Source organism: Trichechus manatus, unplaced genomic scaffold (assembly GCF_000243295.1).
Source record: "Trichechus manatus latirostris isolate Lorelei unplaced genomic scaffold, TriManLat1.0 scaffold00018, whole genome shotgun sequence".
NCBI lineage: Eukaryota > Metazoa > Chordata > Mammalia > Sirenia > Trichechidae > Trichechus > Trichechus manatus.
Genome location: NW_004443954.1, coordinates 2,650,862 through 2,676,222, shown reverse-complemented (window position 1 = coordinate 2,676,222; position 25,361 = coordinate 2,650,862). Strand labels below are relative to the sequence as shown.

Here is a 25,361-nt window from a genome sequence, read left to right as displayed (position 1 = left end):
ATGTTGATTCAGAGAATCTCTGGAATTAAAGGCACAGTCACCCTTGTAGGTTATCGGGCTGTACTGAAAACCCAGGAACAAGAGAACACCTACATACCCAACAGTGAGACCCTTGGCCCTCTTTCTCCACTAAAAACCAAAAAACCAAACCCATTGCCATCGAATCAATTCTAGGCTCCACAAAACCGGTGGTTAATTTAGGGTGCAGCTCTCAGGTTACCTTACCTTCCTCTTTTTATTTATGTTGCTATGTTTTAAATTATTTACAATGAACAGGTACTGTTCATGGAGTTAAACAAAATTCAGGAAGTAAATTATTCCCAATGTATAATTCTGTATCCAGGCAACCAATCAATTATGAGGGTAGATTGAAGCATTTATCTGACATACACAGCTTTAAATTTACCTCCCAGACACCCTATGTTAGGAAGCTTCTGAAAGATTTACTCCATCAAAACAAGGGAAGAGTGAAAGAAAAAAAGACGTGGAATCCAAAAAATAGGGGATTCAATACATGAAAGAAATGAATGAAATTATCAGGATGAAGAAAAAGAGAGCCGTCAGTGTCTATTTAATAAGCAGTCTAAATTGCAGCAAGAGAAATGAGGGCTCCAGGAGTGATAGATGTTTCCAGAAGGCCACTTTATCTATTCGATGTACTAGGCACAGTGCCTGGGTCTTGTGATATGTTTAGGGACCCACAAACATGTTTTCATTTTAATTTACTTTAATATCAGAAGAAAAAACTGAAATGACAGCTATGAATATATAATAATGAATCCAGCCTGGACTATATTCATCTTTATACCAACGCATTTGTAAAATATAATTGTTGTGTTTTTTATGGAGGAAGAGGCTCACAAAAGCAGAGGGCCTAGCCCCCAGAAAAATCATAATGTGGCTCTGGCCTCCTGGGAAGGGTCAGGGGGGCGAACTTAGATAGTTTTATTTGACTATATCAGAAGGTAATTTAGACTTCTGTTTGAATTTGACAGCATGGATTAGTGATAACTACATGAAAAACGAAGCAAACAAAAGCAAGATAATAGATAGTCAAGGGAAAACAAAAACATTGGTAAGAAAGGATATGTTATCCTATTGCATTACGAGTTCAGCTTCAAGTAATGGTGTAACAATATAACACTGAAACTTAATGTAATAAAATATATTACTAGATTAGGAAGATGGGAGAAGGGGATATATGTCAGGTGGTAAGAAATATTATTAGAGGCATGTTGTAGAAATGTGAAGATAAATGACAGGAAAAACAGATGATAAAAATAGAAGAAAAAAGAGATGAAAGTTGTATTTCGAGGGTGAGGATCATGGTGGAGGTCATTGGAACAGGGGGCTGTTTGTTTTATAGGACTTATTGTTATGAATTGGGTTGTGTCTCCTCAAATTCTTTGTTGGAATCCTAACCTCTATACCTGTGGATGTGATCCCATATGGGAATAGGGTTTTCTTTTTTTATGTTGATGAGGACAATCAGTGTAGGATGTGTCCTAAACCTAATCAATTCTGAATTATAAAAAGAACAAGCACAAACTGTGGAAGATGGATGCCACCTGAAGTCTGCCAAGGAACCTAGGAATACCGGAGCTACACAAGCTGCCAGAGACAAGGATCTTCCCCCAGAGCCTACAGAGAGAGAGCCTTCCCCTATAGACAGTGCCCTGAATTCAGACTTCTGGCTCCCTGAACTGTGAGAAAATAAATTTCTGTTCTTTAAAGCCACCCACTTGTGGTATTTCCATTAGAGTAGCACGAGGAAATTAAGACACTTACAAAACTTTTTGACATTTTGAACAGGGACGTATGTAAATTTGATGAAATTTATGTTGAAATTGAAGGAACTATAGACATTGCTGAGAGTTAACATACTTAAGTGGGGAACTTTCTATTTTTCTAAGTGTTTATGAATTAAATCTTAAAGTTTAAGTGCAAAAATGACTCAGCTGCTAGTTAGAACACTTAGAAACTATGAATGACGTGCTCATGAGTCATTAAAGAGGACATTGAATAAACTGTGAAGCCAAAAAGAAGTTCTACAATACAGAAATGCACAGAGAAACAAGAGAGAGAAATTAAAAAAAAAAAAAAAAAAAGAATTGGTATTACATAATTTATAAAATATACCAAATGAATGAAGAATTACTCATAACTATTATAGTCCTCATTTCTATGACTGGTCTTATGACTGTAGCTATCCAATACTCAATTCATATTCCCTTTACTCTCAGCAGACACACTGGCTTGTTGTCATGGTTCTTTACCTGGTAGAGTGACCCAAACCTATATTCCTGTAGGATCTATTACGTTAGCAGTGCTGCCTGTGTTGAGCTGCTGCGGTTTTCTTTTAACACTTATCACAGAATATGGGAACACTAAGATGCATCCCAGTGGACATTCTGCAGTCCATACATACTACCCCTAGCTCCCATTGTGTAGCAGCAGACTGATATCCCTTTGACAGCCTGGTTAATCACTCAGATCAGTAAAATAATTACTTTCTCTGCCTGTTGGTTCACGGGCATGAGGAGCTCAAAGTTGAGTCAGATAGCAGTTTCATCTTTCAGTTTATTGGAACTGCAAATCAACATAGATCCATAACTCTAGACATCTCTCCTTCCGTAAAAAAGACATGCAGGTGAACTGTTCACAGCCCTTGGAGAACTGTCTTTAACTACTGTTCTTCAGAGCCATCCCTAAATGGAGTTACAGTGCTGTAGTTGTCTACTTTGGGGCTGTACCAGCATACTGTGCAGAACCATGATTAAACTGGCCCAAACATCCTCAGTCAACTAGTAACACAGAACTCCGCATAAGGACACGGGTGCAGGTTGAGGGAAAAAATGGCAATGTAGTAGGAGTAGGAGTCACGGGAATGGTGCTCATGGGACTTGCCTTCAGGACCTACTTGCTTGATTCTAAAGTCTGTTGTGTGATTCACCTGCCAAAGTCTCCATAGAGCAATCCTATCTGTCACAGACACACCAGGCACCATCATATCTGGTGGGTCATATGGAAGAATTGGCAGAGTAGATTGTCTGAAGCTGAGACCAGTCGCAAAGCCTTCTCTTGTTCTGGACTCGCCTCAACACTTCTCTCATTAACATTACTCAGAAAATGGCTCAGCTTAGCAGACCCAAATAAAGTACATGCTGTCTCCAAAATCCCAAGGGGCCTACTAGGCTTAATGCCTCTTTCTCAGTGGTAGAAGGAAATAGATGTAACAACTTGACCTTCATTTGGAAAGCTTTTGCCCCAGACACTGGACCCTCAGACATTTCATTTGGCAGACTGAGGAAATTTTATTTTCTTGTGTAGACATGTGTTTTACCAAGATGCCTAGAACTGTTGCTACTTCAGGATTACTTTGTCCAAATCAGCATCCAAAACTCAAACCCACTGGATGCTGATTTGGATGAGTGGATTCCAACTCAGAGTGACATAGGGTTTCCAAGGCTATAATCTTTATGGAAGCAGACTGCCATGTCTTTCTTTCACAGAGCAGCTTGTGGGTTCAGACCTCTGACCTTTTGTTTAGTAGCCCGGCACTTAACCACTGCACGACCGGGGCTCCAAATCGGCATAATACCATCAATATCACAGTGGACCAGGACAAGGTTTTGTGAAATGGAGAAATGATCACAGTCTCTACAGACAAAATAGTAACAGAGGGCTGGAGAGTTTTATATATCCCTAAGATGGGACCAAATTAAAAAAAAAAAAAAAAGCGAACTCCCCAAGATCACCTTTCAGCCAAATAATAGATTGCTTTATAAAAGGAACAATGTCACCAGTGAGTACTATGCTCCTTTAAATAATCAACTATATGAGAGCAAACGGTCAACATTTACCCTCTCGCAAAGATGAGACTGTAAGGAGGGGCAGAGAAGCTGGATGAATGGAAACAGAAGAAACAGAATGGAAATAATGAGAATACTCACACAATGTGAAAAATGTAATCACTGTCATTGAACAATATGTATAGAAATTGTTAAATGGGGACCTAATGTGCTGTGTAAACTTTCACCAAAAACACAGTAAAATATTATTAAAAAAATAAAAAAACTTTGCCATCAAGTTGAATTCCTACTCATAGCAACTCTATAGGACAAAGTAGAACTGTCCCATAGGGTTTCCAGGGCTGTAATCTTTGCAGAAAGCAGACAGCCACATCCTTCCCCACAGAGCGGCTGGTAGGTTCGAACAGCCAACCTTCTGGTTAACAGCCGAGCGCTTGATCACCGCACAAGAGAGGACAGGGAAGGTATATTTCTGATCTTGACAGCTGAAAGCAAACAGCTTCTGTTGGTCTTTACTACTTAAATAGAGAATAAAGCATTTGCCAGCAAAAGAGCTGCATATTAGGTGCCAGGGAAATGTGCTGATTTGCTCCAGCTATGAAAAGTCACCTGGAATAGGAACTAAATTGGAGTGACAACCTGATGAAATAGGTAAAAACCATCCTTTGCCAAGATTCATCTACCTTTTGCATAAATAACTGAGCAATTCATATTTTAAAGAAGAAATTGGGGTTAAGATCACACACCTAGTAAATGTCTGACCAGGATTCCAATCAGTGTGTCTGACTCCAAAGCCAGGTCACTACACCATGACAGCTTAGTTGTTCTGCAGTCCCATCAAGTTGTCACCCCCAAGTGTAGATCTGTAGATTCATTTATACTAGTTAGTCTCACATTTTGATTTAAAAAAAAATTAATTCACCCTACCCTAAATATTGGAGCCCTGGTGGCGCAGTGGTTAAGAGCTTGGCTGCTAACCAAAAGGTTGACTGTTCAAATCCACCAGCTGCTCCTAGGAAACCCTACGGGGCACTTATACTTTGTCCTCTAGGGTTGCTGTGAGTTGGAATCAACTAGATGGCAACAGGGTTTGGTTTTTTTAGTCCCCCAAATATTAACTCAGTAGTAAGGTAGGTACCACCATTAAGAATCAAGCCTTCCTCTGCAACATTGAAAAGATAGCTAGTGGAAGTTCAAATTGTTATTCACTCTGTAGATGATAATTTGGTAATTTATCAATTCCTGTTGAGTCTTCCAGGAACTTGGGGACTCCCGCTAGGACCTGAGTTCCTGAGCGCTGTGGATCTGGCCAAACACGGGGGCTGCTGAGGAATCTGAGTGCCGCCGCCCCTGATTTCAGCTAGAAGAATGCTATGAGTAAATTCTTGATTTTTTTTTTTTTTTCTCTTTGAGTAGAGGCACTCGAGATCACCTTCGGGTGGTATTAACACCTGTCTGGCTCAATGTGAATCTTGGGCTAGAAAGGTTCCAACCTGGGATTGCTGGGAGAGATGATAAGAAACTGAGATTAGGTCCTGGAATTGGGGACTGAGAGGTGTGGAAGGAACGGAGACACTTGAGAGGTAAAAGCAAAAAACAGCAACAAATCTGCCCCATCTCATCACCAGTGACAATCATTCATTGACTAACAGGAGGAAACTATGCTAAGCTTTTATACATATTAAGTTTGTTAACCACCTAGAAGGATGGATACCGCCATCACTACTACACCAAAAAAAAAAAAAAAAAAACTCACCTCCCACGTTGAGTTGATTCTTACTGACAGCCACCCTGAAGGATGCAGTAAAACTGCCTCTTAGATTTTCCAAGGCCATAAATCTTTATGGAAGCAGACTGCCACATTTTTCTCCCTTGGAGGGACTGGTGGGTTCGAACCACTGACCTTTCAGTTAGTAGCCGCGCTCTTAACCCCTGCACCACCAGGACTCCTTCAATCACTACTATCTAGGGGAAAACATTAAGAATTAGAATGTTTCAGTTGCCTGTCCAAGGGCAAACAGCTGATATGTACTAGAGCTGAGATTCAAATTCTGGTTTGTGTGATTTCAAAAGTGCTGCATTTCATATCATTTAGAAAGTCATCTATTTCATATAAAAATTCCTCGCTTTTGCTGCACTTCATACTTTATCTTTGGTGAATTGTTGGCTTATTCCCTTTGCTCATTTTTCTCTTGGGTGTTCAGTCTGCAAGGTGTCTTGACACTGTAAACGTATCACTACTTTTGTCTTTTGGGTAGATTTATTTTTGCTCTTTTATGGGTTTTTCTGGGCATCTAGGGAATGAAACCAGGGCTGGATGCCGCCAGAACTAAGGAAGACTTCTCCTCATCACAGTCCCTCAGAGACTACCTGAGCTTATGTATTTTTTCCCTCATGTCAATTACATTATTGTCCCTTTTTTATTGAGCAGATTTTAATGTTTCTTTAAACAAAGGGCAGGAAATGACCCTTCAAAATGAACCAGAGTTTACGTGTTCCGGCAAGGCTTCCAAACCGGAATGTCTAGATACCCTTTCTACATTCTTTAGGGAAATAGAATCTGATATCAGCTTGTGGTGTACCCACTCCTGGACTAATCAGCATGGCTGGGGGTGGGGGGAGAGGAACAGGTATTAACACAGTCCCAAGAGGTCGTGTGTGTGTGTGTGTGTGTATGTGTGTGTTGTTGGGCATGAGCAGCTTTCAGAAAAAGGGAAACTGGGCTCATATATTTAAAAAGATGTCTCCAGTGATACAAAAGTCCAAATGATAACCCAAATGGGAATAAGGAAAAGATCTATTTCAATTCATGGGACACGTTTGCAACCAAATTAATAAAGTGCAAAATGTACAACTAGTGGAGGAGCGACAACCTGGGTCTTGAAGTTCCAGCTGCAGCCAGGCCACCTCCTTCTTCAATTTTCTCTGACACTATCTTTTTATCACTCTCCTCTTGCACATTCCTCCCACCATCCTGGCTTCCTTGATGGCCTTTAACATCTCAAACAAGGTCCTTCCTCAGGGACTTTGCACTGGCTGTTCCCTCTGCAGCAGGCGCTTCCCCGATATCCTCCTGTCTCCTGCCCTCTATCCGTGAGGCCTCTGTTCACACATCACCTTCTCTATTGGTCTTAACACCCAGTAAAAAAATGGAAACCCTGGTGGCGTAGTGGTTAAGAGCTACGGCTGCTAACCAAAAGGCTGGCAGCTCAAATCCACAAAGTCCTCCTTGGAAACTCTATGGGGCAGTCCTACCCTGTCCTGTAGGGTCTCTATGAAGCAGAATTGACTCAATGGCAATGGATTTGTTTTTTTTTTTTTTTTCACTGTCACGGATTGAATTGTGTCCCCCAAAAAATGTGTTTATCAATTTGGCTGGGCCATGATTCCCAGTGTGGTGTGGTTGTTCTCCATTTTGTGATTGTAATTTTGTGTTAAAGAGGATTAGAGTGGGATTGTCACACCACCCTTACCCAGGTCACATCCCTGATCCAATGTAAAGGGAGTTTCCCTGGGGTGTGGCTTGCACCACCTTTTATCTCTCAAGAGATCAAAGAAAAGGGAAGCAAGCAGAGAGTGGGGGGCCTCATACCATCAAGACAGCAGTGTCGGGAGCAGAGCGCGTCCTTTAGACCGGGGTCCCTGCGCCAAGAAGCTCCTAGTCTGGGGGAACACTGATGAGAAGGCCAAGAGAGAGAAAGCCTTCCCCTGGAGCTGACACCCTGAATTTGGGCTTTTAGCTACTTTACTGTAAGGAAATAAACTTCTCTTTGTTAAAACCATCCACTTGTGGTATTTCTGTTATAGCAGCACTAGATGACTAAGACATTCACCTTCTCCTTTTTACCTTTCTTTTTCTTCATAGCACTTGTTACCATCTGATAAATTACATGATTATATTATTATTTGACTGTATTCTTTGTCCATCATCAGATTGTAGGGACTCCTACAATACCCATTGACTACACAGTGCCTGGAGAACAGTAGGCGCTCAATGTCTATTTCTCGAATGAATAAATACATTTCTCACGGAGACCATGGAATGCATTCATATTTGGGGGAATAACTGAGGATGAGACAGGAATTCCCTAAGATTTCATTGTTAGAATCATTTGGGGAATTTCTTTAAAAACATCAATACCCCATCCCCTGAAGATTTTCAGAGATACTGGTTTAATTTTTCTGGAAAGGGATCTGGGAATTAACATTTAGTAAAGCTTCCCCTAAATGATTCTAATATGTGGCCAGGACTGAAAACAGACGCCCTGGTGGTGCAGTGGTTAAGTGTTTGGCTGCTAACCAAAGGGTAGCAGTTTGAATTTACCAGCAGCAACTTGGAAACCCTGTGGGGGCAGTTCTACTCTGTCCTATAGGGTCACTATGACTTCGAATCAACTTGACGGCAACTAGTTTCTTCCCAGAAAAAATTAAGTCAGCATCTCTGGAGATCTGCAGGGGAATGAAGTATTTTTTTTTTTTTTTTAAGTCTGCAATTGATTAAAACAATAAGAAATGAGTTATGCTTTGCCCTTAAAATGAAATTGCTAATTGTTAATATGGCCTAGATGGCTCTTTATGGCTTAACTACTGCCCACCTCCAGATTTCTCTCGCACCTCTTTTCCATTCCTTCATGGATTATTACTATTAATTAAATACAGCTTCGATCTTTCAAGAAACATCCAGCTGTGAGGTGGGTTTAGAATTCACACAACCACTTTTGAATTGTGTTGATTCTACACTTGAATTCACCACAAACTTGCTTATGTAACCTCAAAAAAGTCCTTAATCCCTCAAAGCCACAGCATCCTCAAGGACACAGTAAGTTTGGAGTTATTTTTTATCCAACACCTCACAGTATTTTAAAAATGTAATATGATTCTAATGAAATTCTACAATTTATAGGAGCTTTTAATTGGCAATGGGCCAGCAGTTTACCACTGAGAGCAATTAAGGAAGATTTTGAGAATCAGTGAATTTTTTGTATTTCACTGCCATCTGTTGGATTTCAGCTGCATCCAAAATATTTCAGGTTTTTCACATCATACAGATAAGTTCACATTAAATAGTCTTGTATACTTTGGAGATGAAGGTATGTGCCCTTTTGAGTAACATGAGATTTCCCTATATTAACATCTGAGACTAAATCTATTAGATTGACTAAATATTCTTCTGAGAAAATATCTAGGGAGTTCCATGCTTAGTATCTATAATAACTTAAAGGTTTCTTCACCATGAAGTACTAAAAAAAGACAAAATGATTTATACATTTAAGTTATTGATAATTTAGGAAGACTTGCCGGTACTGGGGCACAGATTTTATTTTTGTGGGAAGACGGGGGTTGTTGTTGTTGTCAGGTGTCGTTGAGTCAGTTCTGACTCATCGCGACCCTCCGTACAACAGAGCAAACCACTGCCCGGTCCTGCACCATCCTCACAATCGGTGTTATGCTCGAACCCATTGTTGCAGCCACTGTGTCCATCCATCTTGTTGAAGGTCTTCCTCTCTTCTGCTGACCCTCTATTTTACCAAGCATGACATCCTTCTCCAGGGACTGGTTCCTCCTGATAACTTGTCCAAAGTATGTGAGACAAAGTCTCGCCATCCTTGCTTCTAAGGAATATTCTGGCTTTACTTCTACCAAGACTGATCTATTCATTCTTTTGGCAGTTGGTTGTATATTCAATATTCTTTGCCAACACCATAATTTAAAGGCATCAATGCTTCTCTGGTCTTCCTTATTCTTTGTCCAGCTTTTGCATGTATATGAGGCAATTGAAAACACCATGGTGTGATGGTTAAGGTTGTGTCAACTTGGCTGGGCCAGGATTCTCAGTGGTTTGGCAGCTGTATGATGTGATCACTTCCATAATGAGATTTGATATAATGTGATCACCTCCCTGATGGGATCTGCTGTGAGTAGCCAATCAGTTGAAAGGGAGTTTCCTTGGGCATGTGGCCTGCATTGAATATAAGTGGCCATTCTGGCAAGGCTCGTGGGCTTTTGCTCGTTCTGGATCCTGAAGCTGGCTCCTGTTCGTCTGACTTCCAGTTCTTGGGACTTGAGCTAGCAGCTTACCTGCAGTCTTGCCTGCCGATCTTGGGATTCTTCCATCTTTGCAGCCTGTGAGTAACAGCCCTGTTGTCTGACCTGCTGATCTTGGGTTCACCAGCTCCTGTAGCTTCATGAATCAGGAGAGGCCTCTTTCTTGACCCACGGACTTGGGACGTTCCAGGCTCTACAACCACATGAGCCATTTCCTTGATGTAAATCTCTCTCTATATATACTTATATGCTTTACTGCTTTTGCTTCTCTAGAGAACCCAGCCTAAGACACATGGCTTGGGTCAGGCACACCTTAGTCTCCCAAGTGACATCTTTATTTTTTAACACTTTAAGAGGTCTTTTGCAGCAAATTTGCCCAGTGCAATACATCGTTTGATTTCTTGATTGATGCTTCCATAAGAAGCAGATTTTATTTTTGTAGGATGTGGGTAGGGGGCTGGAAATAAGAATGCTGGGGGATGGACCAAAATCTTGAGAATTTTATTTTTTAATGTGAAATATATTGTTCATATGTGCTAGCGTACTTCAATAACTATCTTCAAACAATTTGAGGTGTGTCTTGCCGTAGTAACCTGAGGTTTCTGTCAGAATATTTTTGCAACCCACATAAAATTCTCTTTTATTTACTTATGCATTTTTTCATAATCATGATACCTTCTGAGAACAATAGAGAATTTATTTTCAATGGTAGAGAAGTAGAGAGCTAATATTCAACATTAAATTTTCCCAAAATTTTATTAAAAATTCAAACATTGAAGTTGAAAGAATTTTACAGTGAATCTCTGCATATCGTGTAGTTTTTAATCATTATTTTGCTATACTTGCTTTATCACTTATTTATATCTCTATCCATTATTAATCCATCTTATTTTTCTCATTTTGTTAGTGCAGACAACAGTACACTTCTAGATACTTCAGCATTTATATCGTTCACTAAATTTCAAAAAATTTGTTTAATTTTATGTGAAATATACATACAATAAAATGCATAAATCTTAAGTGCAAATTTACTAAGTTTTAACTATTGAATACACTTAGTTAACCTTACCCCTATCAAGATACAGGACATTATCATCATACAAGAAAATTTTCTCACTCCTCTTACCAGGCAACCCTCAATTTCCACCCCAGAGGAATCCACTGTTCAGACTTTTTCCATTATAATTTGGTTATGCAATTTTCAAAGAATTTCATATAGAGACATAAGCTATCTACTCTTTTAGGTTTAAAGGACTGAGTAGAACTGCCCCATAGAATTTCCAAGCCTGTAAATCTTTAAGGAAACAGACTGCCACATCCTTATCCCACAGAGTGGCTGAGGGGCTCAAACTCCTGACCTTTTGGTTAGCAGTCGAGGCTTAATCACTGTGCTACCAGGGCTCCCTTTCAGGTACTACAGTATTAATTTAGCATGGTTTTGGGATTCAGTCATGTTTGTTTTGTGTGTCATTATTTGGTTCCCCCTTTTTTTTTTTTATCGTGGTAGGTATATATATAACAAGGAGCAGTAGTTAAGCAACCAGCGATTTGAACCCACCAGCAGCTCCTGGTGGGAGAAAAGACCTAGCATCTGCTTCTGTAAAGATTACAGCCTAGGAAACCCTATGGGGCAGTTCTATTCTGTCCTAGAGGTTTGCTGCGAGTCAGAATCAACTCAACGGCATGCAACAAGCACACATATGTAACAAAACATTTGCCATTTTGATATTTTTACATATACAATTCAGTGACATTAATTATGTTCATCATGTTGTATAACCATCACCACTAACCATTTCCAAATCTTCCATCACCCTAAACAGAAGCTCAATGTCCCCCAAGCAGTGGTTCCCACTTTCCCTTTCCCTCCCACTCCTGGTAACCACTAATAAACTTTGGCCTCTTACATGAGCTTCTTCTAGATATTTCGTTGATTCCATTTTTATTTCTGAGTGCCCTTCTGTTGTATGAATATATCACTCTTTGTGAATTTTCCTATTGATGGACCCTCAGGTTGCTTCCAGTTTTTTCTATTATGAATAGAGATGCTACGAATCTTGTACAAAACTTTTTGAAAAATAATTTCATTTCTTCATGGGGGTTAATATATAGGAAATGATATTGCTAGATTTTATGGGAGGTATGTTTTGTTTTATAAGAAACTGTCACATTTTCTCAAAGTGATTATAACATTTTATATTCCTACGAACAATATGTGAGAGTTCTAGCTGCTTGTCAACTTTTGATATTGTCAATCTTTTTAATTTTAGCCATTCTGGTTGGTGTGTAATGGTATCTCATATTGGTTTTAACTTTCGTTGCCTTGATGACTAATGATATTGAGCAAATATGTGTTGTTGGCCTTTCATTTATCTTCTACTGTGATGTGTGTCCTAATTCTTTACCCATTTTTATTAGATATTTGTCTCTTTATTACTGAGTGGTAGCTTTTTTTTTTTTTAGTTATGTATCTGATACAGTCCTTTATCATGTATATGCTTTGCAGATAATTTCTCCCAAACTATGGTTTAGCTATTAGTTTTCTTAACACCGTCTTTTGATGAGAAATTGGGTTTTATTTTTGTAAAATATAATTTATCATTTTTATTTTATTGATATTGTTATTTGTGACCACTCTAAGACACTTTGTCTATTTCCAAGTCATGAAGGTATTGTCCTATGCTACCTCTAAAGCTTTATAGTTTTAGCTTTTTTGTTAGGTCTGTGATACATTTTGACTTAAATTTTATGTATGATGTGAGGTAGGATTTGAGGGCTTTTTTGTTTTATTTTTAATACATATGTCCAATTGGTCCAGTACCATTTGTTAGCAGATTTTCTTTTCTCATTCAATATTTTGGCATTTGTGCCACTTCTAATGACTCTTTAAGAGTGAGTTTGTTTCCGGGATCTCTATTCATCGAAACACTGTTTTGATTTTTGTAGTTTATAGTAAGTCTTGAAGTTAGGTAGTGTACATCTTCCAAATTTGTTCTTTTTGTAAGATTGCTTTGGATCTACTAGGTCTTTTGCATTTTTATATGAATTTTACAATTGGCTTGATGATTTCTACAAAATAGCATCTCAGATATATTATTGAGATTGTGTTGGAATCTGTAGATTAATTTGGAGGGGGGAATTGATATATACACCGATTCTGGGAGAATTAATATTGATACTTCCAATCCATGAGCGTGGCATGTCTCCATTTATTTAAGTCTTCTTTAACCACTTGAAGTGATGTTTTACAGTTTTGAACATGCAGGTCTTTATGTAGTTTGTTAAAGTATTTATTCCTAAGAATTTTACTTTTTTGATACTATTGTAAGTGAAATTATTTTCTAAACTTTATCTCCATCATTGCTTCCAATATGAAAAAGCATTGATATTTGTATATTAACTTTTAATCCTGCAATTTCCTAAATTCACTTATTCCTTCTAGTAGTTGTTCTGTCGATCTTGTAGGATATTCTGTGTAAACAATCATTTAAATTTTTTTCCTTTTTTTTGAACATTTTATTGTGCTTTAGATGAAAGTTTACACAGCAAATTAGTTTTCCATTCAATAATTCATACACAAATTGTTGTGTGACATTGGTTTCAATCCCTGCAATGTGTCAGCACTCTCCCCAGTTCCACCCTGGGTTCCCCATTTCCATTCATCAGGTGTATCTGCCCCTACCTGTCTTCTCATCTTTCCTTTTGGGCAAATGTTGCCTTATGGTCTCATATAGTTGATTGTTCTAAGGAACACATTCCTCACAGGTGTTATTGTTTATTTTATGGGCTAGTCTGTTATTTGGCTAAAAGATGGCTTCTGGGAGTGGCTTTAGTTCCAAGTTAGAAGGGTGTCTTAGGGCGGTAGTCTCAGGCAATCATTTAAATTTGCAAATATGGACAATTTTACTCCTTTCTTTCTGATATTTATGGTGGTTATTATTATTTATTATTTTAATTTTATTTTTTTGCCTTACTGCTATGGCTAGGAACATGTGAATAAAAGTGATGAGCAGGGACGCTTTCCTTTTTCTTGATCTTAGATGTAAACTGATAGCTATGTTGTTGTTATGTGCTGTCTAGTCCATTCTGACTCACAGCAACCCTATGTACAACAGAACAAAACACTACCTGCGCCATTTTGAATTCAATTTTGTGTATGATGTGAGGTAGGATTTGAGGGCTTTTTTGTTTTATTTTTAATATGTATGTCCAATTGGTCCAGTACCATTTGTTAGCAGATTTTCTTTTTTCATTCAATATTTTGACATTTGTGCCACATCTAATGACTCTTTAAGAGTGAGTTTGTTTCTGAGATCTCTATTCAGTGAAACACTGTTTTGATTTTTGTAGTTTACAGTAAGTCTTGAAGTTAGGTAGTGTACACTTTCCTGCGTCATCGAAGTGTTAGCTATAGGCTATTTTTTAAGATTCTTTTTACTAGTCTGAGAGAATGTCTTTCTCTTTCTAGTGTTCTGGGAGTTTTTATCACAAATGGGTGTTGTATTTTTTCAAATGAATTGTTTGGGCTTTCATTAAGTGATCATGTGGTTTTGCTACTTTATTTTCTGCTTTATTTTCTACCTGATTCTACTATTTGTTAATAACCTGAATTACACTGAGTGATTTTTTTTTTTAATGTTAAACCAACTTGCATACCTGAGATAAACATTATTTGGCCAGAAAGTATTATTTTTGTGTGTATTTCTGTATTTGATTTGCTAATATTTTGCTTGAGTTTTTTGCATTTATGCCTATCGAGAATATTGGTCTGTAATGGTTTTTGTTATGTCTTTGTGAGGTTTTGGTATTGGTGTCACCATAAGTCACATCAGCTTGATGGCAACTGGTTTGGTTTTGGTACTCATCAGTCCAGTTGCTAAGTATTCCCTCTTCCTCTTTTTTCTGAGAGAGACCATCAGCCACTCCTTGGAAACCCTATGGGGCAGTTCTACTCTGTCCTGCAGGGTCGCTATGAGTTGGAATCCACTCAAAGGTTTTTTGGTGAACAACAAATGATGTTGAACATCTTTTCATATGCTTATTTGCCCTATGTTTATCTACTTCGGTTAGGTATCTGTTCAGATCTTTGGCCCACTTTTTAATTGGGTTGTTCTCTTATTGTTTAATTTTCAGAGTTCTTTATGTTCAAGCCCTTTTCATGATGACATTGTAAAACAAGGAAGAAAGCATTAATGTAGCAATAAATTATAGAAGTATTACAAAATTAACCATGAAAAATAAAAATTTAGAATGCTTATAAAATATAGAAGAGTTTGTTTACAAATCTTAAAATAGACCCCAAAGCACAAATCATAATGGAAAAGATCGATCGATTGATACTTTAAAATGTGAAATCTTGCATACAATAAAGATACCACCAATAAAAAAGTTAAAAACATAACAGATGGGGATAAAATATGTGATATATTTTTAAGCAAAATATTACCATTCAGAATATATAAGGGACCCCCCAAAACATTGTTCAGAATATGTAAAGAACATCCAAACCTCAACAGTAAAATGCCAAAAGTCATGTATGAATATAGGCCCAACTCATTGGTAATTAAATTTTTTAAAAAAGAAGAAGATATCAAAACTTGGCAATTCCAAATTCTGGCAAAGTTTTGAGGAAAGAAGGACTCTACTGCTTATAGGAGTGTAAATTGGTAAAACCTCTTTGGAAAGTGACATATTTAACTATAATAATTTTGAATGTCTTAAAACAGAGCTAGTCTACTTCTAAGAACATCTCTTAGAATTAGAAAACATGGAGGATTTTTTGCCCGTTCCCAGAAGACATGTAAAATAATGTTCATTGTTTCATTCTTTACAAGAGTAAAAACCTAGAAACAATCTAAATGTCCACCAATGATAAGAAGGAAAATGTATGATCTATTTATGAAATGGAAAACAATATAGCAGTTAAAATGAATGAACTAGAATTACAAGTATCATCACGGAGAGATGTCACAAACATAATATTATGTGAAAAAAAAACTAATTGCTGAAATTAGAGCAATACTGCTTATGTAAAATTTTAAAAAGATGAAGCCATAGCATGTATTATATTTAGATGTGTCCATAGGTATATAAAAGACAAAATCATAGATTCGAGGGCTAGTTCCCTCTGAAGAATGAAGGAGGGAATTAGGGCCTGTGAACCTAGAAATGGAACTTCATGAAAGTTTTGTGTAATTTTTCTCAAAAAAAAAAAAAAGTAAGAAAGAGAAACGACTTCTTCCTATTTAAATAAAAATCAGTTTGGCAGGTTTAATCAGCATAGTGAAGCAGTGAGCTCTCATTTCTCATTTTAACAGAGTAAACAGTGAAACCACAGGCAAAAGCATATTTTCACTGCTAATAAGTAGTTCAGCAAGGCAAATTCAGGTCAGGTCTTTCAATAACTTGAGCAGCCTAAGCAGATGAATAGACCAGCTGTGGCTAAGGCAGAGAAAAACAGCTGGCAGATGTGAGAAACTGGAAGGATTTTTAAAAAACTCTTACATGAATTACATATCACGGAATTGACAACTCCTAGGGAAGGATTTATAAACATCGGTAGAGATAGTTAGAAAACACCCCCCTTGTTATTTTTTTAAGCCAGTTTATTTAGAAATAAGCGTATCTGTTAACTCCATAACTCCATATCTATTTTTCAGAATAGGAGCTTTAGCCATCTGGTCCTGTCTAATTTTTCCTGTCTGCTGAACTTTCTTGTTTCACTTACCGAAGGCATCTCAAGAGATGATGCATAAGCCTAAGAGTGTATTGCTCTTCTTTACCAGTTTCCTGTGCCAACCAAGACCTCCTTGCAGAACCAATACAACACAAGGTTACAGTAAACACACTTCTATGAAGGTGGAGAGGAACTACCAAAAGTCAAAGGCTTTGCTAGTCACTAGGAAGTTGTTGGAAACCCTGGTGGTGTAGTAGTTAAGAGCTATAGCTACTAACCAAAAGGTTGGCAGTTCAAATCCACCAGGTGCTCATTGGAAGCTCTATAGGGCAGTTCTACTCTGTCCTATAAATTCAACTATGAGTTGGAATCAACTTGATGGCAACAGGTTTGGTTTGGGAGGTTGTCTTAGTTATCTAGCGCTACTATAATAGAAATATCACGAGTAGATGGCTTTAACAAACAGAAGTTTATTTTTTCACAGTTTAGGAGGCTAGAAGTCCCAATTCAGAGTGTCAGTTCTAGAGGGACCGCTTTCTCTCTGTGTTGGCTCTGGAAGAAGCTCCTCTTCTCTTCAGCTTCTGCTTCCTGGTTCCTCGGAGATCTCCATGTGACTTAGCATCTATCTTACCCCATCTCTTTCTCTGCTCGCTTGTTTAAATTCCTTTATATCTCAAAAGAGACTGGCTCAAGATATACCCTACACTAATCCTGCCTCATTAACATAACAAAGACAACACATTCCCAAATGGGATTATAAACACAGGCATAGAGGTTAGGATTTACAACACATATTTTTAGGGAACATAATTCAATCTATAACATTCCACCCTTTGGTTCCCCAAAATTCATGTCCTTGCCACAGGCACAACACACTCACCCCATCACATCATCCCAAAAGTCTTAAATCCGCTCCAAGACCAACATCTCATCCTCTGAGTCATCTAAATCAAATATGGGTGAGACTTGATGTGTATTCCATCCTGGGGCAAAATTCGTCTTCATTTGTGAACTGTGAAATCTAGAATACAAGTTATCTGTTTCCACACTACAATGGTGGAACAGGCACAAGGTAGACATTTCCATTACAAATAGGAGAAATTAGAGGGAAAGAAGGGATAATAGGCTCAGTGGTGTCACTAGGGTTAATGTCACCCAGTGTGGTAATTCATGGTGTCACCCCCCACCATGGACCTCTTCCATTGTAAACCATGTAGAATCCTTAGTAATGTTTTTTGTACTCTTACTCATAAATTGAAATTCCTATATATCATTCCTTATTTTCCTATAATGAAACCCTGGTTGCCCAGTGGTTAGGAGCTATGGCTGCTAACCAAAAGGTTGGTAGTTCAAATCTACCATTTGCTCCTTGGAAACCATTTGGGGCACTTCTACTCTGTCCTATAGTATCTCTATGAGTCAGAATCAACTGGACGGCAATGGGTTTAGTATTTTTTTTTTTTTTTTGGCTTTTCCTATAATTGTTACTTCATTCTCAAAAAAGTTATTAATATGGTTTCACAAATACGAATTAGAATACTGTAGCTAAAACACCAGAAAATCTGAAACATTAGCAACTATAAAAATACCAGCAGCAACGAAAACAACAGCGTGGGCTTGTAAGCACGTGCAGATGAAACCACGTGATTCGAAGCATCATTGTAATTGGGTAATAAGGACAGCTCTGACTGGAGCACACTAAAAAGTTCAAAAAGTAAATTAACATAGAATTTTAGCTTTGTATCAATATACATGTAAGCCAGACTTAAGAAAAATATTTTTGCTGTTATAACTAACTACAGTGATATATTTATAAAAAAATAATAAATTTCTGCTGAAACATTGCACAGAAATTTTATAGACAGTCATTTTGGTGTCACCCCCTCTGATAGTGTCACCTGGTGCAATCTACACCTCCCACACCCCTCTAGTGATCCCACTCAGTGGGCACCAAGCAAACCCAAAACCCAGCAGAACAAATTACATTATCTCTCATGCTTGGAAATAATCCTTTCTTCTCTGAGACCATCTGGATAATGGCCCTGCCCTCCAGACTCTGGATGTTGGCCATGCCTTCTGGATTCTGGGTGGAGCCCCTTGGCCTTGAGCTTCAGTTCCATCTTCCAGGCCTTCTCGGATGGCAATTCTGCTCCCTTGGCTTTAAGTGGCCCCATTCTCCTAGTCCATCTGAGTGGCAATCCCAACTGCTCGGCCCTAGCATGTCCAGTTCTTCTGCCCCTTAGGTATAGCAGCCCCACCTCCTAGCTTTGGGTGGCAGCCCCGTCCACCTGGCACACCTTAACCGCAGCCCCACACTCCAAAACTGAGTTGGCAAAGATTTGACTGTTTGAAACCTAGGAAGCTGTCTTGGTTATCTGGTGCTGCTATAACAGAAATATCACAAGTGGATGGTTTTAATAAACAGAAACTTGGTCTCTCACATTTTAGGAGACTAGAAGTCTGAATTCAGGGCACCATCTCTAGGGGAAGGCTTTCTCTCTCGGTCAGCTCTGGAGGAGGGTCCTTGTCTCCTTTCAATATCTGTGGGCCTGGCGTTCCTTGGAGATCTCCATGTGTCTTGGTATCAGTCTTCCCCTGGGTCTAGGAGGTCCTCAGTGCAAGGATGCTAGATTCAAAGGACACAATCTGCTCTCAGCTATTCTTTCTTGATTGTAGTAATTCCCTCTCTCTCTCTTCACTTCTCTCTCCTTTTATCTCTTATAAGATAAAACATGTGACTCAAGCAAGGGCGTGACCTGATTAAGGCAGTGACTTGAGTAAGTGTGGTGACTTAATAAGGCAGTGAAGCATTTGATTCAATATACAACCTACCCTAATCCTGCCTTATAGAGGTTTTAGGATTCACAGCACATAAAATGGAGGATAATTACATCAGAGCACAAAATGGAGCATGACTACATCGTTACCTAACTGCTGGGGAAAAACAAACAAACAAACAAACCTGTGGCTGTCAAGTCAATTTTGGCTCATAGTGACTCTATAGGACAGAGTAGAAGTGTCCCATAAGGTTTCTGAGGAGCAGCTGGTGGATTTGAACTGCCGACCTTTGGGTTAGCAGTCATAGCTCTTAACCACTGTGCCACCAGGGCTCCTTACATAACTTGCAACTTACATTATTACATAACTGTCAAACTGTATCATTACATAACTATCAAACCACTGAGATTCATGGCCTAGTCAAGTTGGCACATATTTTGGGGGGGACACAATTCAATCCATGACAGAGGCTGTGGCCCCACCCTTTGAAACCAAGAAATTCCTGCTTTCCATGCTCCTTCCAATAGTTCTACTGATCTCAGCTGCTCCAGCGATGGCCCTTTTCTTTTCTTGGAGGACAAAAGACGTATTCCCTTTGGCTTGTTTCCTGCCCGGTAGAATTCAAAGAGACAAACAGTGTTCTTTCCTTTCATTCTTTCACTGTCCCCTTCAGTTTAAGCTGATAGATTTTGTGCTGTAGTAGTTGGTTATATCCATCAATCACAGGCTTAATCTTCTTAACAAAAGATTGTGTAGCCACATCACTGGTGAACATTCTAGGACACATATATGACAGAAGTTTCCAAATCTTTAAGTTCTATTTTCATTTTGCACAGTTCATTTTTAAGTCCACCTCTTTCCTCTCATATTTTACTACAAGCAGCAAGGAGGAACCACATGGTCCCTTTAAGATCTTACTTAGAAATCTCATCAGCCAAATATCCAAGTTCATCACTTACAAATTCTACCTTCCACCAAACATTTGAACATAACTCGGACAAGTTCTTTGCCACTGCATAGAAAACGTCATCCTTCTTCCATTGTCCAATCACATGTTCATCATTTTCTTTTAAAGCCTCACCAGAAGCACATTTAATGTCCATAGAGGTTTTCTGGCAGTAGAGAGATGAAGAAACAGTATTCTAACCTCTTTTCTCTGTCTCTGTGTCTCTCTCTCTCTGTTGTCATCATTAGAACACTTCTATCCTGTGAAATTCTGAAAAATAAAAAATTGTTTCCTAGCATGTCAGTCATCTCTAAGAAAAGTTGAGAGAACTCCCATTTAAGACAATGATTTCCAAATGGTGAAGGTGAAAAATAAATTTTATGAATCGTATATACTCTCCTGCTGTTTATATTTGAAATGGGAACTCATAAAATCCTGCCAAAGAAAATGATATTAGCATAAATGATGTTTTCATACCTATGCCACTACATGAATGTTCCGTAATTCTCAGATTATAAAATCTTTGAAAGAGACTGAAGAACTCAGTGAATTCATAAATGTTTTTAGTCATACAAAATAAGTTGGTGTGTCACATCTATAGCAATGTCTTGTGGATTGTTTGATAATTACCTTCATTTGTTTGGAGTCAGTCAATTAATAGTACCATCGTTTTATTATCATTTTCTTCTTTCCTCTCAAAGGGACTTGGCCAAGACTTAATGGATTAATACCATCCTACACTGCTAAGGATTACCTCTTTGGAATGAACCTTAGTTATGATGATTCAAAACTGGACTGGTTGCTCCTTTTAAAGTAAACACACCCTGGAGCCACCTACACTCCTTAATGTAGTAACCAGACTTATTTGCTACTTAGATTACATTTAATACTGTGAAATTTTCTTCATGTAATCTTCCCCATAAACCAAAAAAAAAAAAAAAAACCTTTGCTATTGAGTTGATTCCAACTCATAGTGACCCTATAGGACAGAGTAGAACTACCCCATCGGGTTGCCAAGGAGTGGGTTGGTGGATTCGAACTTTTGGTTAGCAGCCGAGCTCTTGATTTTTGGTACTCTTGTCTTCTCCATCTACATTCTCTGCTTTAATGACTTCATTACATATTAATGGCAGTGAATATGATCTACATTCTAAAAATTTCAAACTTTATACATCTCTGTCATAAACTCTCTCCTGAACTGCTGACCTATTTATGCAACTGCCTCCACTTGGATGTGACATCTAAAATCTAACATTTCTAAAACCTAGCTCCTAATATCCTGCCCTCAGTCTAACATTTCTAAAACCTAGCTCTTACTATCCCACCCTCCAAGCTGCTCTACTTTCAGCCTTCTCAATCTCAGCTTACTTCATCATTGAAGTTGTTGAGGACAGAAAGCTTAGAGTCCTTTTGGAGACATTTCTTCCCACACATCCCACCTCCAAACTGCCAAGAAATCCTGTTGGCTCTCTCATAGAAATATATCACACATCTGATCACTTCTCACCACCTCCACTGATGCTAACCTTGTCCAAACCACCATCATTTAAGCCCTGGTTTTCTTCAATTACTTCCCATCAGATCCCTCAGCTTCTACCTTGTCTACTTACAATCCTCTTCAATACAGGAGTCAAAGTGGATCTTTTAGTATCTATATCATATCATATTAACCACCAGTTGCCATCAAGTCAATTCCAACTCATGGTGACCACATCTGTGTCAGAGTAGAACTTTGCTCCCTAGGGTTTTCAGTGGCTGTCGTTTGGAAGTAGATCACCAGACCTTTCTTTGGAGTTGCCTCTGGGTAGACTAGAGACTCCAAACTTTTGGTTAGCAGCTGAGTGGGTTAACAGTTTGCACCACCCAGGGACTCCACATCATATTACTTCTCTCAAAATGCTACAATATCTCTCCCTTCACCCAAAGTCAAAGTCAAAGTCCTTACTGAGGCCACAGGGCCCCCAAGATCTGGCCTCTCTTTACTTCTCTCACTTTTCTACTTTTTCCTCCTTTCTCTTCCTTCAGGCAGGCTCTGCCTTAGAACCTTTGCTCTGATTGTTCCCAATGCCTGGAATCTCTTTCCCACAAAAATCCATTAGATTAACTTTTCACCTCCTTTAAACTCTTGCCTCAAATCTCATCTTCTCAACAAGGTTCACTTTAATCCTCTAACACTGCCACATGCTCCCCAACCAACACAACTAGTTCCTTTTTCCCTGATCTATGTTTTATAGTATTTATCTCACCTAAAATACTGTATAACTTATTTGATGTATATATATATGTAATATATATATGTAATTTACTGTACATGTCATTTCTTTTAGAAAGTGATATTATTGAGAGAAGTTAACTTTATCTGTTTCATTCACTGATGTATTTCTCAGTGATTAGAACAGCACTTGGCATATAGCAGGAATTCAATAATTATTTGATGAATGAATGAATGACTATCTTGGTGCTCTAATAAAAAAACAAAAACACTTCTATCACACCGTCATGGATCATTTAGTCTCATCATTGACCAGCTATCCAACAACTTCTCTCTTAATCCATCTATCCCAACAGTAGATGCTCATTAGTGAAGAATAATAAGTGAAATTATGAGTAGGATTAGACACTGAGAAGAGGCAGTGTTTGAAGAACTTACCGTTCAGCAGTATAGGAAATTACCTTACCTACCCAATACATGTGGATATAATTTGAGAAGCTTTGGTGTGTAGGTGTGTATGGCCTCTGACCAAAATTATCTCCTCTTCCATCTTATAGTTAATATTAAATAAGATAATGTGTTCATTTTTGTAATGTTTCAAGTACTATGCTTATTAATTTCTTTTTCACCACACAAACATCTGTGCATAATTATAACGGGCTTATTATATGTAAGGGCTCTGTCAGCTACTGCAAATTTAAACAATATAGCAGGTGTTTTGACATCTTTTTTGCTCCTCACCATAAACCATGGAAGTTTGATTTATCTTGCCTGCTTCAAAAGTGGGGAAACTGAGGTACAGGAAACCCATCCAATAATAAGACCACAGTGCTTAGATCTTAAGTCAAACTCTGTGACTCCAAGATGAAAGCTCTTTCAATTTCAATCCCTTAAATATTACCATGAGACCTTTATTTCTTTCAGCTAAAATTATAACATTTCTAATAGAAGTAAACCATTAAGATTTCACTTGTGCCATTTTTTATCTTATTATTTTGGGTTCAAATTCTGGTTAGTGGATGACTTAAGAGGTAAGGAATTTCCAAGTCTAGAATCTCCTGAGGGTTCCTAGGTATTCTCTGAGCAGAAAGACAGTATTGCACAGCAGAATAGGAGGGGGAGGAGTACAAAATGGAAGTATGGTGTCTCCTCCTTGACAGTTTTAACTGGAGTTACGCAATAATATGAAAGTTGGTGTAATATAAGAAGTTGATGATTGGGGAGGAGGACAGAGACAGTCACCATACCAAAATAACTGAGGTGACTATTCTCATATAGAGTCTCCTGATAGCATGTATTTTCAAATAATTTTTTTTTAGCTAGCTTAAACATCTTTCCTGGTATCTCCAAATTCAGGAAGATAGAATCTCTAATTAATCCATTGGTTCTCCCAGAAGTGTCAATTAAATAAAGTTCAATCCATAGTTGAACGTATTTCTATCTGACATTTCTTCTGCTACCTACCTGAGTTTTCTCTTCCTTACCTAAAAGATTGCCCCTTACGCTCATGCTTTTAAAAAGTGTGTAATTAAGTTCTGTGGTTTATTCATTCAGAAAAATATGCATTTTTATGCAAGACTGAACAGGTCTCAAATTTCCACAGTGGTCCTGGGTGTCTGAGAGTCTCCGAAGCACTCCACCGCCATCCTTCCCACTGCGTCTGCATCACTGTAATGCTCCCATTGGAACGACGTTGCAGGGAAAAGCAATCAATAGTTACACTGTCGTACAATGTTAGGCATCTCATGTCAACCACACTAACAATAAAACCATTCACGAAGTGTTATATTTGCTAACTCTTTGAGACTCTGGTTTTCCACTATAATTAATAATTCACCCATTAAAGGAATTCATACTGAAATGAATATTACCTCGTGCATGATTAAAAACATATCAGAGAATATGCAAAAGAGGCTATTATAATACCTAAGGAATGGCTTGCCTGCAAACTTTGGTACACAATTCTAAATAAACACAAGAAAGTCCTACACTGAACCGCCCCAGGGGCGCTGGAGAGGGTGCGCGGCGGGCCTGCCTTAGCCATGGCTGAAAGCAGGATCAACGCAGTCAGGAAAACCAGGACCCAACAAGGCCTCTTCTGCGCGCTGAGGCAGGGAGGAGGGGCGGGGGTCTGGTCAGATTACTGACACTTTATTTCCTTACATCAAAGAAAATGTTGAAGAGTATCTGCAGAAACATTGGGAAGAAGAAGAATGTGGGCAGCATGTCAACCTCTTGAGGAAAGAGTTGAAGAGGATTCCCACTTGGATGGGGCTGTTCCTATCCCTGCAGCATATGGGAATGGGCCAGGCGATCTACAGCTGAGGATCCAGGCTGTGGTCGATAACGGGTGCTGGCAGATGTCTTTGAACCAAAAGACCAGACGCTGGAACAACGGCAGGACCACACGTGGAGAGCAGCATTCACAGCTGGACACATGAAAGCTGAATTCTGGGAAGATGTAGTTCCAGCAATCACAAAATGGAGAGAGGCGGCAATGAAGGTGTGTATCTATTCTTCTTCGGGAAGTGTAGAGACACAGAAACTTTTATGTGGGCGTTCTACAGAGGGTGATATTCTGGAGCTTTTTGAGGGTCACGTTGATACCAAGATTGGACACAAAATGGAGAGTGAGAGTGATGGAAAGATCGCGAACAGCACTGGGTGCTTAACCAGCAACATCCTGTTTCTGACAGACCTACTCTAGAGGCTGGTGCTGCCAAGAAATCGGACGGGCACGTAGCTGTGGTGGTGAGACCCGGGAATGCGGATCAACTAATGATGAGAAGACCACCTCTCATCACATCCTTCAGAGAACGCTCTCTCTGCCTGCCCCAACCTAGAGAAGGATTCACAGGAAGACCAAACTGTTCCTCAGAGTGGTCCCTGTAG

General features: G+C 38.8%; 1 pseudogene; it reads left to right on the top strand.

Annotated features, from left to right (window-relative positions):
• On the top strand, positions 1 to 25,361 carry LOC101354998 (enolase-phosphatase E1 pseudogene; annotated as a pseudogene).